We start from the raw sequence: 12,934 nt of genomic DNA, 5'->3' as shown, positions 1-12,934 counted from the left end.
TCCCCTACTTAACACCTGACGTAAAGACAAACCCTAATATCAAACGGACCTCTGAATTTTTGGTAATTTATTATACATTAGCCTTAGGCTACAATAAACAGCTATAACAGTTGGGTCTGCTTCTGCTTCAGATGCTCCGGTGCCTCTTTGGGTTGTTTTGCTCCTCTTCTCGTCATTATGGTCCTCTTTGGGTCTTTGCGCTCAGCCGGCACACAGAATGACATCAGACGCTTGTCGTCATTGCTGTTTGTAAGCCCCTGGCATTGCAAGGGGACCCGAAGAGTACCCAAGGAGGCACTGGAGCATTGGAAGCAGAACAGGACCTACGGGAAAGGTGAGTACATGTTAATTTTTTGATACTCGAGTATAAGCCAAGTTAGGGTTTTTCAGACTAAATTTGTTGAAAAACTGGGCTTGTACTCGAGTGTGTACTATAATAAACTGCAACCGCTAGAAAACTTTATATAAGGCCCTCTTCACACTATATTCAATGGGGCACTTTACTTACCCCGTCCCCGGAGTTCCCAGAAAGTGGATTGTCAGACTGTGTGGAGTGACGTGATCTGCAACACAGGTTTTAAAAGAGGCCTAAAGGCGCTGCTTGTGCTCACGGGGTTTGGTTGTTAAAATTGGTGGAAGATCTGTTTGGAATCAGTTGAATATCATGTTTATGTGTGTTTTCCAGACGTGCCCAGAGATGGACTTCATGCACTGTAATTTTGTAATTCTGTTTTGTAATTAGAGAAATTGTGTTTGGAAATGAAGATATGAAATTATTTTGGTGTCTGAACTCCATGTGGGTACATGTAGTTCTCAGCTGAATCCATTTAGCCAGGACTACATTACTTGCCTTAGGGAAGATTTTTTAAATCACATCCATAATTTGTTACTTTGTTTTTCATGTGTATTTCATAATCCCCAACTCTTTGGAAGTTCATTTTACAGTGTGAGAGATCTGTCTGTACTATCAAATCCTACACTATGATGTCTAAGAAGAAAAAGTATATACACAGCGCAAGTCAAATGTCAATTGATCAAAAATAAAAGTAAAAGCAGAACTGTCAATATGATGAAACTGAGACAGTCTGCATTAGCAATTCATACATAGCATAGATAAAATAGGTGATACAATTAGTGATACATGTATCACATCTGGATGGTTGAGCTGCTGCAGTGACCTGACATCCAGTACTATATGCTGCAGCAGATGATGGCAGAAGATTGGAAGAAGAAACAAATCAGGCTGGGACCACGCTGCTCAGTATTGAATGTTTAATTCAAAGTCACAACGGACAACGCGTTTCAGAAGCGGAACGCCTCCTTCATCAGGTCACAGCGTCCACGCACTTCCATCAATAATCTCTTTTCTTCCCTGTTAGCCGTCTGCCCTCCAGCCTTAAAGGGAAACACAGGCATCTCTTAGTATATATCTATCTGGGATTAATTACCCAAAAGAGAGTTTTAGGAAATTGTGTTTTTCGGACCTGGTGAAGGAGGCGTTCCGCTTCCGAAACGCGTTGTCCATTGTGACTTTGAATTAAACATTGAATACTGAACAGCGCGGTACCATCCTGATTTTTTTCTTCTTCCAAAATCCTACACTAGTCATGATTTCCACTATACCTTTTAATAAGTTGGGGTCATCTCTTGCACTTAAAGTGCTAGAAACCCAAATTATGCAAGCCAAGCGCTGGTGTAGATTTGAGCTGTAGTTAAACAAGTAACTTTTTTCAAGTTGTAAACTGACATAGTTGCAATGATAAATCCTCGTTTTTGTGATTTCTCTGATATGTCATGTACAGGATAAGAAGACTTTTTGACTTTGAGGTGTAGTCTTCATGAGACGGTCAGAGCACATGAAATGGGTGGACTTTACTGTTACTAGACCTTCAGTGTGCAGAATGTATCAACATCACATGGGCCTAAGGGATCACATGAAGTACAGAAGGAATTCAATCATTCATAAGAAAGTCATAAGCTTGTGGTGTGCTTTGTTTTCAGACAACCTCATACAGGGGGACAGATTTATCATGCCTTGAAAGCCAGAAAACTCATACCTAAAAATAAATTAATGGGGCAGAAAATAGATCATGGCAGCCCACGTGAAATGGCTCCACAGATTTATTTTAAAGGGTTTTTCGACAAAAAGTTTTCCAGTCTCTTGTGTCTGAAATCTTGTGCCTGAAGTATAGAAAAAAATTAATACCATCCCCTCACTGCACCAAAATTGTTAAGAGGCCAATGCCTCATAATTCTGATGCATTCAATGCAAGATGAATTGACATTTGGATGTTAATCTCCTTTAGGCCCCTTCTACATTTGCAAGTGTGATGTGATGAACTCGCATTACACACGCAACGCATGCTGCTCGGATCACACGGGCCGAACGCTGCACACCAGGACTGAACTGACTTGCTGAGTTCACTCCTGGTGTGCAGCGTTTGGGCTGTGCGATCCGATCAGCACGCGTTGCGATGCTGAGTATAGAAGAGGTCTTAGCAGGACAATGGTGAACACACAGAGTTCTTTCATGTCAACACTCGATGAACAATATCTGTATAAAGGTGCACCCCTAATTAGAAACACTCTATTGTCACATAGCTCCTACATTTTAGGAAAACTTACGGCTGACCAAACAATGTAGACTTCTAAGAAATCTACTCCAAAGTTCAAAATTCTCAGGGAATACAGATACTTAATAAAAATGTTAGTGAAGGTACCAAGCCCAAAAGATCTCTGTCCCCAACCCTCTTAAGTTATAAATGGTGTACATTTCAGTAGCTCCTAGGGCAGTGGTGGCGAACCTATGGCACTGGTGCCAGAGGTGGCACTCAGAGCCCTTTCTGTGGGCACTCAGGCCATCACCCCAGGACCGAGTTCACCAAACAGGACCCAATACATCAAATCTTCCAGCTGTCCCAGGCAACTTGGAGAGAAGCTATAATGAAAGTCTGAATTTGCCCTCCTTCTTTCAACTGTATTGGGGGCCTCGGGCGGCCAATACAATTGAAAGAAGTGGAAGAACAGGTAGCAGTAAGTTACTGCTTAAAATGCCACGTTGGCACTTAACGGTAAATAAGTGGATTTTGGTTGTAGTTTGGGCACTCTGTCTCTAAAAGGTTCGCCATCACTGTCCTAGGGAGATGCTTTTTGTCTCCTCTAGTCCAGAGATAGCTGCCATGTTTTATTATTCACAAGTGGCTTAAATGAGCCGCAGCACCATTGTGAACGTTTGTATGTTTTGTAATTTGGGCGTTGACGGATCTGTTATGAAAGGAATTTTCTTTTTGCAGATCAGCTGTTAGACTTTGGCTGCAGGGCTCTGGTGTTTCCATGTTTGCAATAAGCCTTCTCTTGTCTGCCGGGTCTCTTTATTGCATTCTAATAAACTCTGCTGTTCATACAGGCTGTTGTGAAATCGACATGCAGGACAGATGGCTATTTGCCAGTTAGTTTATGATCCTTATCTGCTACATGTGTTGTGGTTTATGGTGTAATTATTATTAGCTGTTACTGTCACTTTTTACGTTGTAAAATTTTTCTTTTTGGACTGAAGGCATGATAAATTATATAAGACTCATTGGTATGTTTTGTGTCCAGTGTTTTCTCAATATACACGCAGAATGCAAAACGTATTAAAAGCAGCCCGGTGCATTGGGATGTGATGTCCTGACAGTCTGGGCTGCGAATTATTCACGCCACCTGCGTGACGTCACCTCCCTCTCCAACATGAAAGTAGGAGGTATCTTTCCCGCAAGAGGCATGGATTGAGACCTCTCGCGTGGCGTGGTGTCACCTCCTTCTCCTGCATTTCGTGTCCCCCCGCTCTAGGCTGCTTTTTAGAAGTCCTTTTTTTTTTTTTTTCAGCCGAACCCGGGATCAAAATGAAGCGGACTATAGGTGAGTATGTTCTTTTTAATTTTGATTTAAGTTATTGGTAGATTTCCTTTAATTCCTTCACTGGACCCTTGCAGCCAATCACTGGTCTGAGTGTTGACTTGCAGTACACATTTGCATCACAGTTGAGTCCAACGATTAGCTCTAGTGGATAAGAAAATAATGTATTGCACATGAATACTTCGAAAATGAAGCTAATATAGTTGGGGGAACACCTGCCTAGTGACACAGGATTAAAAAACTGAAAAAAAGTTTTCACTTTTTTAACTTTATTTACATTGCATACATTTTCTTAAAGGAACAATAACAAATGTGTTAGTGCTATACTCTATATAAAGTCCTTTTAAATGTATATATGTTTATAGAAAAGGATGTATGTCGGTAACGCAAACTATTTGCATTTGAACACCGGACATTGCGTCAAACACCAGCCCCCGGAAGAAGCCGGAGAGGGCGAAACCTAGGTCGGGCGAGGTTTTTGGCATTTTTAAGATTTACTCTTTACTCTGGTGATCCGCACTATCTGTTCACAAAATTCCCAGAACAGGTTCCTCTCTCAGTCCTCGAGCATGAAAATGTACTGAGGACTTAAGTGAAACCCATCACAAGAATTGGACAGATTAACAGGAGGATTTCTTCAACTTTCAATTTATTAAGAGACTGGGGAGACTGTTCCTTGGCTACATTTAAAAGGACTTTTTGTGAATTACTGGTTGTTTTTGGGAGTGCAAAAACAAGCATGGATAAACCAGAGACAATTACTCATAGATCCAGGCACTGTGATATGGTAATCTTTTATTTGTCATCCATGGCCTACTTCCTTCTAAAATTGTTTTAAAATTTTATGATAATGAGCCTGCAAAGCCACTGAGGCAGTTCCCAGAGCTCCTCCGTGCTGCAGATTCATAGGCAATTACATTGTGCAAGGGTTGCTTCCCACTCACACTGTGTGCTGGAACATCTTCTGTCGCAGTGAGATAAGGGGATGTTCCAAGCAGGAGCATAGGAAAGGGGCTCTGGAAACCGACCCAGTAGCCTTTCAGACTCTTATTTTTAGAAGGAAGGAGGTCATGGATAATAAATATAAGAAGATTACCACAGTCTTGGTGCCTGGATCTATGGATCTATGCATAAGTGTCACCTGTGCCATAGAGATGGCATTAAAGCATCTCATCTTTGTTTCATTGGAGAAAAATATTTCACTGAGAAATTTGCTTTCAAAATTACAAATGTAATACTTTGCTAAATATTTTTTATTTTATTTGTTATAGTATTCTTATAATTCTGTTTTCAACATGTTTTTGAAGATTTGCTCAGTTTTATGTAAATGACTACCTAAGGGAATGCTTTTTTTGTGCATGATGGCAATGTTGAGAAGATTTGTGGAGGAATATTTGCTTGCAACTAGTGCAGTCATTTGTTTGGAATGGCTCTAGAAGTAATTCCAGGTAACATTTCACCTGGTTTCTAGTGGAATGTGCAGCAACACTTATGTCAAGGTCAGGTAGCCGCTCAGCACTAGATATAACTCGTGTCCTAGTCCTTACAAGTGTTCCTTCCAGATAAAAAGTCACATGTCTTGAAAAATGTTCAAGCTAGTAAAGGAAATGCACTGGATGTCTGGATGTTAAAATATCGTCTCTGGTATTTATATTCTGTTTTTTACTACTCTGTAGAGGAAACTGAATAAACATAGTAAAACCCCTTAGGTTTATAGGTGGGGTTACAAGATTCCCCTCATTTCACTTTTTCACAGGATAAGGGATAGCAAATTCATTGGTGTGGGACCCAATTCTCAGATGACCACCATTGATAATTGGTGGGGTCCTCATAATATATGGACTAGTATACACTTTGCAACTTCATTTATTCTTTATGGCACTTCCAGGGATTGCCAGGTACAGTATTGGGTACATTAACTGCACAGTGAATAAAGCGTCTGTGTGCGTGCTTGATCCCTCCTGATTTCATAAGGGCTTTACGAGAGCTCCTCCAAGCTCTAGCTCCATGCTGTTACACTGTCTCTCCCTCCTCTTCAGGCTTTATTCTTAAGGCAAGAGCACACGCTTTGGGGGGGGCAAGAGCAGACAGTGTGGGGAGCAAGAGCACTGCAGTCTGACATATAGGATGAAGGATATCTACTTCCGTATGTGCTATGTCTCCATCATTCACTGTACTCCCCATCTCCCACTGTCCTGGGAAATGAAAAGAGTGATAGCATCTAAACAGCCTTGCTGACAGAGCCATCATATCAGGTAGTGTACACAGTAGCCAAATGTCTGTGTGCTAGACCTTCAAGTTGTGGATTGGAGAGCTTAGCTTTATGGGAAGTGAGGGAAAGCTGCTCTGGTCTCGGTGCTATTGGTTGATGTCACAACCAGGAAGTGCCGGCCTACATCCAAGCTGAAGATTATTTTATAAGAAGGGCTGATCAATATGCCAGACTTTATCTCGGGCTAGGAAAAAACAAGGGGCACGATATAGGTATTGTTGGAATTGTTATTAAAGGCTCTCTCCAGCTGTGCCAAAAAAAAAAATTTGGCCAGGGAGTTGCAGATTTGCACTTTTAAGTCCTAATTCTGAGTATAAAAAAGTTTAATTTTCTAAATCTGATCAAATACAAACATAGGGAAAGTAATGTATATAAGCGACTTGCCAACCAAAAAAAAACCTTTTAATTTGACTATGCATTAAGCACAAAGAGGCAACATACCTGGTGCCTTTCTCCAAGTGCCTCGGTTTGCTCAATTAGTGCATGTTCCCAAATCGCATCTATAATGTGATCACAGATCTTTTTCATTGTAAATGTCACAATGGTGAACATCAAGAAAGGATACAATTTCCTAAAGTTAGTGTTGCATAAATAGCTTGTAACAAGTGACATCTGATATGAGAATTTGTGTTCATTTAGGAAGGGAACTATTGTAACTGTGACAGATTTTTGCACCTATCTCTTCATCTTGTGGAGAGTTGTATGTGTGTTTTACACTTCTTCATTTCAAATGTACTAAAGTTCTAGTATCTTTTGTTTTTGTATGTTCTATAATTTGTATAAACTCTGTGATAGGTTCAGAAATGCAAACCATAATTGTTCAGGCTACATGAATATATGAAAAAAGAAAATCTGGGCAAGTGAATGCTGTGTATAGTAGTTAGATGACGGACATGCAATTTACCGAGGTCTCAGTAGTACACAATGGCGGGTAGAGTAAAGGGGAAACGGTCTACCAGGTGAAAAGGTCAAAGCCACATGAAAAGCATGTCATTGGTTGGTCTCATAATCTTGCGACACTACTAACCCAACAAACGAGCAAACAAGAATAACACCCTATTCAAAATCCAGTGGGTGGTCTCATGCGAGCTGTTATTAGTGGTACCAAATAGTTAATGCAAAACATTCCCTAATATTTCTGTGCATCTCGCGAGACGTAAGAGCTATGAAACTTTCCTTATGGTAAACGTTTAATAGCCAAAGATGTAACGTCGGGCAGGATAGTTGTCACACTTGGCACGTCACAGCGGTTGACAGTGTAAGCTGTTCTGTAATATATTAGTGCTGACACACCTATGTAGTGTGGGAATCCTGTGCTGAGAATATATTGCATGTGTTGCCTACATTATTCAAGGACATTACTTTACACTTTTTCTTAATAAGTTCCGTTCTTTAAGATAAAGGCTAGTAAAATATTCAGTTGTACAAGTTGAGAACAGATAGACCAGAAAATTGCTTTCATGGAGAACTGGATCCTGCTCACGTCTCTAGCTGTAACTCTAAGATAACTTATCTAAGAAGGCTTGAATAACACATTGGGGCAGATTTATTTATGTCATCGGTCTGGGGCAAATATACTGACCTTTTGAATCAGCAGCACATTTATTATGCAAAGTGCATATACATGCAAATTGGACAGTTTTTAGCAACTTTTTTTGTTGTTGTCTAAAATGTAAAACCATCTACAATTTTTTATTTTTTTTTAATGAATCTCATTCCTCAATCGTGTATACAACCTATAATTGAATATAAATAAAGTATTATTATTAATGTGGCACATGCTGAACTGGGATCAATGGCTCATCATTTGGTGCCTGTATCCAGTAGTCTCCACAATGGCTCTCACTTATTAAAGGGAAACCAAGATATAATTGTTATACACCACATTTAAGGAGATCCTGCCATGCAAATTAACATGCCCAAAATAAATACTTTATTAAAAACATGATTAAAAACCATTGCCCTTATAACTAAATGGTTCCTTTCCATGTCTGTAATGAAAAAAAAAAAGTTTGTAAACTTATATGCGAATCACCTGATGTGAGTCTGACACAATGGGGCTAATTTACTAAGCCCCACAAGACAACCTCCAGCATCAGCTTACATACCCCAAGGTAAAGGTTTAGGTCGAAATGACCATTTTGAAGTGGTAGGTTTCCTTTAAACTCTTCCCACCCTAGCAGCAAGAAGTGTATCTTGAGACCAAGGTCTTTCAGCCTTTTTTAACCTTCTAAACTGATAGAGTATACAAACCTTGTATGTTGGTAACAATATTGCTGATAATTTTAATTTCCTGCTAATCTGGAAACTTGATGTGTGCCAAATCGATGGGATTTTCCTGTATTTTAACTTTTTATTAATAACAAAACAAGTATAATAATTTTTTTTTTCATAGGATAAGTTCTATTAGACTAATTGTTTTCTTGAGAAAGCAAATTTTGACTGGAATTAATCATTTCCTAATAGTTCTCGCCTTGTTTGATCTGTTATGGGCAGTTAGTTTAATGGTTTTTCCAGTCTGTGGAAAGATTCTTAGAACAGAACAAGGCAGCTGTCAACAAGGCACGCCTTTCTATATTTCCTCATTGTTGCCTTTAGGAGGACTTGGCTTATACAGATTTACCAAATTTTCTTTTCCTTCACCATTAGCAGACAGACAGCAATGCTGCCCATCCTGATTTTTTTTTCTGCCTGCTTCTGCAGCTTTTTACGCCTGGGGGCTTTCTGTTCTTCAAATGTCATTGCTTCTATATTTAAAAACCTGCTTGTCTGGTGCATTTTCTACAAAATTTCAACACTGTGGTGGGAAATTTACAAAAATGTATTTATTAAAAGTATTAACAGAAATTACATTGACAAGGAAAAACCTAGAGGGTCATCTGTCGTCTGTCCTGTAGATAGAGCCATTCGTGTTGTGATGGGGCTACACCATTAAACCAGGATTGAACTAGAGCAAATTGTGTATTGTCAAAGTAACAAACTCTCATCTGTGTTAAGTTTTAGGAAAATAATGTTATCACTGCTCAGCTGCAACTAGAAATCTAGAAAACTAGAAATAGATTGAGATCAGGGCTGCATCAAGACTGCCATGGGCCCTGGGCTGTATGAGTATCATAGCCCCCACAAGTCTGGAAATCACTTCCTACATATGGAGCTAGAATTAGGCTTCTTCGGGAATGTAGGATGCATACTTTCTGCCTGTTTTCAATCTGTTGTTCTCAGGGCCTTTGGAGCATCTTCAAAGGTCCGGAAATTACTCTTGTGTACAAGTGTATTGAGAGCGGGAACAAATGTATGAGAATTTCATTGGTGAAAGCCAGTATTCATATAGAATTTGGTGGTCGCTTTGGGTGGCCATGGGGCCTTGCCTACCACCGTAACTGCCCATATTATAATCTACTATGGATCTGAGATCTTTATTTTACAATAATTTGTGGGAACCTGGCAGCACATTTTCATTTCTAAAACATTCAATAACATTTCATGGTTGAAAAGTATAACTTTCTGATTTTATTATTGTGATAGGGTCATGATATGTTGTTGTTGAAGGGGAAATAATTTCTGACTTGCGCTACAACATTTCTATGAAATACCATCTGTCCACAGTAGATATAACCATATGTCAAACTCATAGAAAAGCCCTTAGGCAACATATGTCGGATTCGTGCAGTAGACTTAGACGTCGTACAACAGTTTTTGTCTTTATGTCTTTTGTACCACCCCAATCGGTCTGGTTTTATTGCTATGATCTGTTTTACTTTTTAGAGGCTCATTAGAGTGCACATAAAGTAAGATTTGGTCCCCGTTAAAAAAAATTTCGTAGTGTAGTCATATACTATAAAAGACCAACATTGATATGTAACCACAATTGACTTTCTTGTCCTACTTTAGGAGACCTTAAACATTTTTTTGTTAATTTCTGCCTGTGCGTTTCTCTGGCCACAAAGGACGGATCCACGGTCTGATGTTTGCAGTCCTTGTATCAAGTCCGATGACAAAAGAAAATGTCCAATCTGCTAGAACAGACAGGAATAGGAATGATCTCCACTGATATTTCTCCTCATGATATATCCTCGGGAATAGGATTTGTTCTGAGTTTTGAGGTTTGCATATGGCTCTGTGGAAGCCACAGCAGTGTGCATGAGCCCGAAGGACGCGGATGGGTTGTATTAGTAACAAGCTCATCAATTGCTAAAGTCTCTCTAAAATGAATGAAAGTGATCTTCAGTCACAGAAAATAATACAGCGTATGAATGCAGCCTGATTATGGCAGGGAGGGGCAGCCATTTATCATGAAGCTAAAATAAGACAGGGGCTTTAGCTTTTGCATAAGGTAAATGATGCATAGTGTAAATTTCCAATAACACAAAAATGTTGTTGTACGGCATAGCGTCTGCTTGTGATGAAGAATCATACAGAGAATTTGGTTGGAGGGGATTTAACACTTGGCCATTACTCTCAGGTTACCAGGCTCCCCTCACTGAAGCGGAATGTTCACTTCTCACCAGGACATTTTATTTCTTGTTCTTACACAATCTAATCTGATTTTTATACACAATGAATGACTGTTAGGAACTGACATCAGCATTGCGTTTCATAGTTGTAAGCGTGAACAGAGGTTATACTGTATAATGTCAAATCTACGGGATACGCTGTGTGGACATCTGACTAGTCATCCTCAGGGCAAGTTTTAACAAATCAGTCTTAAATGCAAAGTTATCTAATTTTTACATTAACTGTTGTAAGACTCCAGATTGACTACACTTGGTTCTTTTATACATTCTTAACGTTTGTTGACTGTCTTTAATATTGTTTGCATTTTCTGTTTCCCTTGTCTATTATTAAGCAAAATTATTGTGTGACAGCAAAGCTGATACAACAAGAAAATCAACAATGTAAAAGGAACCTACTTTTTGGGGACAATTTAGTCACCTTTCTTGTCTTTGGCACCCTCTCTTCCATTTGTAGGAGAATAGTCTAGTCAGATGTTCCGCTAGGAATCCATGGGAACAGTTTGTTTTCTGCCTAGTGCTGTGCTGAGACTTTATTATCACCATATTAATAAAAAGTGGGAAGAGGAAGTGCTCCTGCACAGTGTAACAGCCTACAGCATAAGGGGCTCTGGTAATTACCCCAACAGAACCCTTTAGACTCATTAGCATAATTTTAGAAGTTGATTTTTGAAAAAAAAGGGGCCATGGATAACAAATATACAATTATATATACAGTTACTTTGCCTGGAACTATGAGAAAATACCCCTGGATTATCATGATTAATCTTGATGGTATATTTCCTTTAAGTTGCTGTAGATACCACCTGCTAACCGCTTGGTCCTCACTTATTTTTAGGGTTGGGTGGGGATCGGGGTTGAAATTTTGATTGTTGACTTTGCAAAATTTGATGCCCCAGAAATGATAAATTGACTCCTCATTGTAATGTGGTATTTTGAAAAGTGAATTCACATAATTTACTGCTATTATGTCTGTTTTCACTGTTGTTACATCTGTTTTTCTGGATTGTATCTGGAACTGGAGCACTCTACTGCACTTGTGTGTGTGAGATATTTTCCCTGAACTCGGCACAGCCCATCGGCCCTGAGTAAAGAAGCCTGTTACTTCAGTGACTTGGAGCAAAATTGTTAAGAGGCTGTGTTGTGTTCACTGAAGAGGTCTCCTGCACCAAGTCCAGCCACAATCCTGGATTAGAAATACATTTTTCACAGTTCTGCTGTTGGTTCTACACACAATGGAGAACACTACTGACACACTACTGACAGATTCTCTTCTAAAAGGGTTTTTCAGGTGTGAAATATTGACGGCCTGTCCAGAGCATAGGTCATAAATATCAGATTATGATGGAATATCAATTGGGCCCTCTTTGGATAGCAGTAACTACAGATAAATTCAATTGAATGCATGTTGAGCTGCTACACAGCTGGACCTCGGCTTCATTTATCTGTTGTTACAGTTTCGGAGGCTGCTTTAAAGGACATCTATCCCCAGATGGATGGTGGTAGAGTGTCCTAATTAGGCTGCTCTTTCAGTCTAGGGCAGTGGTGGTGAAGCTATGGCACGGCTGCCAGAGGTGGCACTCGGAGCCCTCTCTTTTGGCACCCAGGCCATCGCCCCAGCACAAAGGTCTTGCTTGTAATTTCGGCACTCGCTCCCTAAAAGGTTCGCCATAACTAGTCTAGGGAATGGGGACAGTTTTTAACGAGTTTTCTGCCATCTTTATTAATGAAATAATAACCTTGTAAAGCGGCCGGAGGTGCTCAGGCTGACTGCTCCCGATCGCCTTTCAGCTTCCATGGCTTTAAATTCATGCACGCCCCCGTAGAAAGCCGCTGCCTGCTCTATTACTTTTTTTTAAATCTTGGTCTACAGTAAGTCATTGAGTGGAGATTTAGTTTAATTTTAAAATGGATTCCTTTGTGCATCTGTATTTGAGACACATCAACCATTCTGTTTTTTGCATTTAGTGTCTCTGAAGTATTTTATGGGTTTCATACAGAACAAACAATAAGCAGCGGAACTAAATGTATTCATGGGGATTATAACTAGGTCTTTTCTTCTGTCAAGTAAATTCTTTAGACATGCCTTAATCTGTGCCTTGTCCTTAAAAAGTATACATCAAATGCATACAGCTACAATTTTATTTTTATTTAATATGTACAGAAGCTTAGGAATTTGCCTAAATTGCATGTTGATTCAGTGTACATGTAAATGGCCTTACATTGTACAATGTTATGTCCCTTATGGAGCACA

General features: G+C 39.6%; 1 protein-coding gene across 4 annotated transcripts in view; it reads left to right on the top strand.

Moving 5' to 3' along the window:
- SPIRE1 (spire type actin nucleation factor 1) overlaps positions 1–12,934 on the top strand; it is a 111,369-nt gene that overhangs the window by 43,102 nt on the left and 55,333 nt on the right. The gene's annotated exons all lie outside the window — the stretch shown is intronic.

This window comes from Engystomops pustulosus, chromosome 5 (genome assembly GCF_040894005.1).
Source record: "Engystomops pustulosus chromosome 5, aEngPut4.maternal, whole genome shotgun sequence".
Lineage (NCBI taxonomy): Eukaryota > Metazoa > Chordata > Amphibia > Anura > Leptodactylidae > Engystomops > Engystomops pustulosus.
This window is presented reverse-complemented; position numbering and strand designations above follow the sequence as displayed.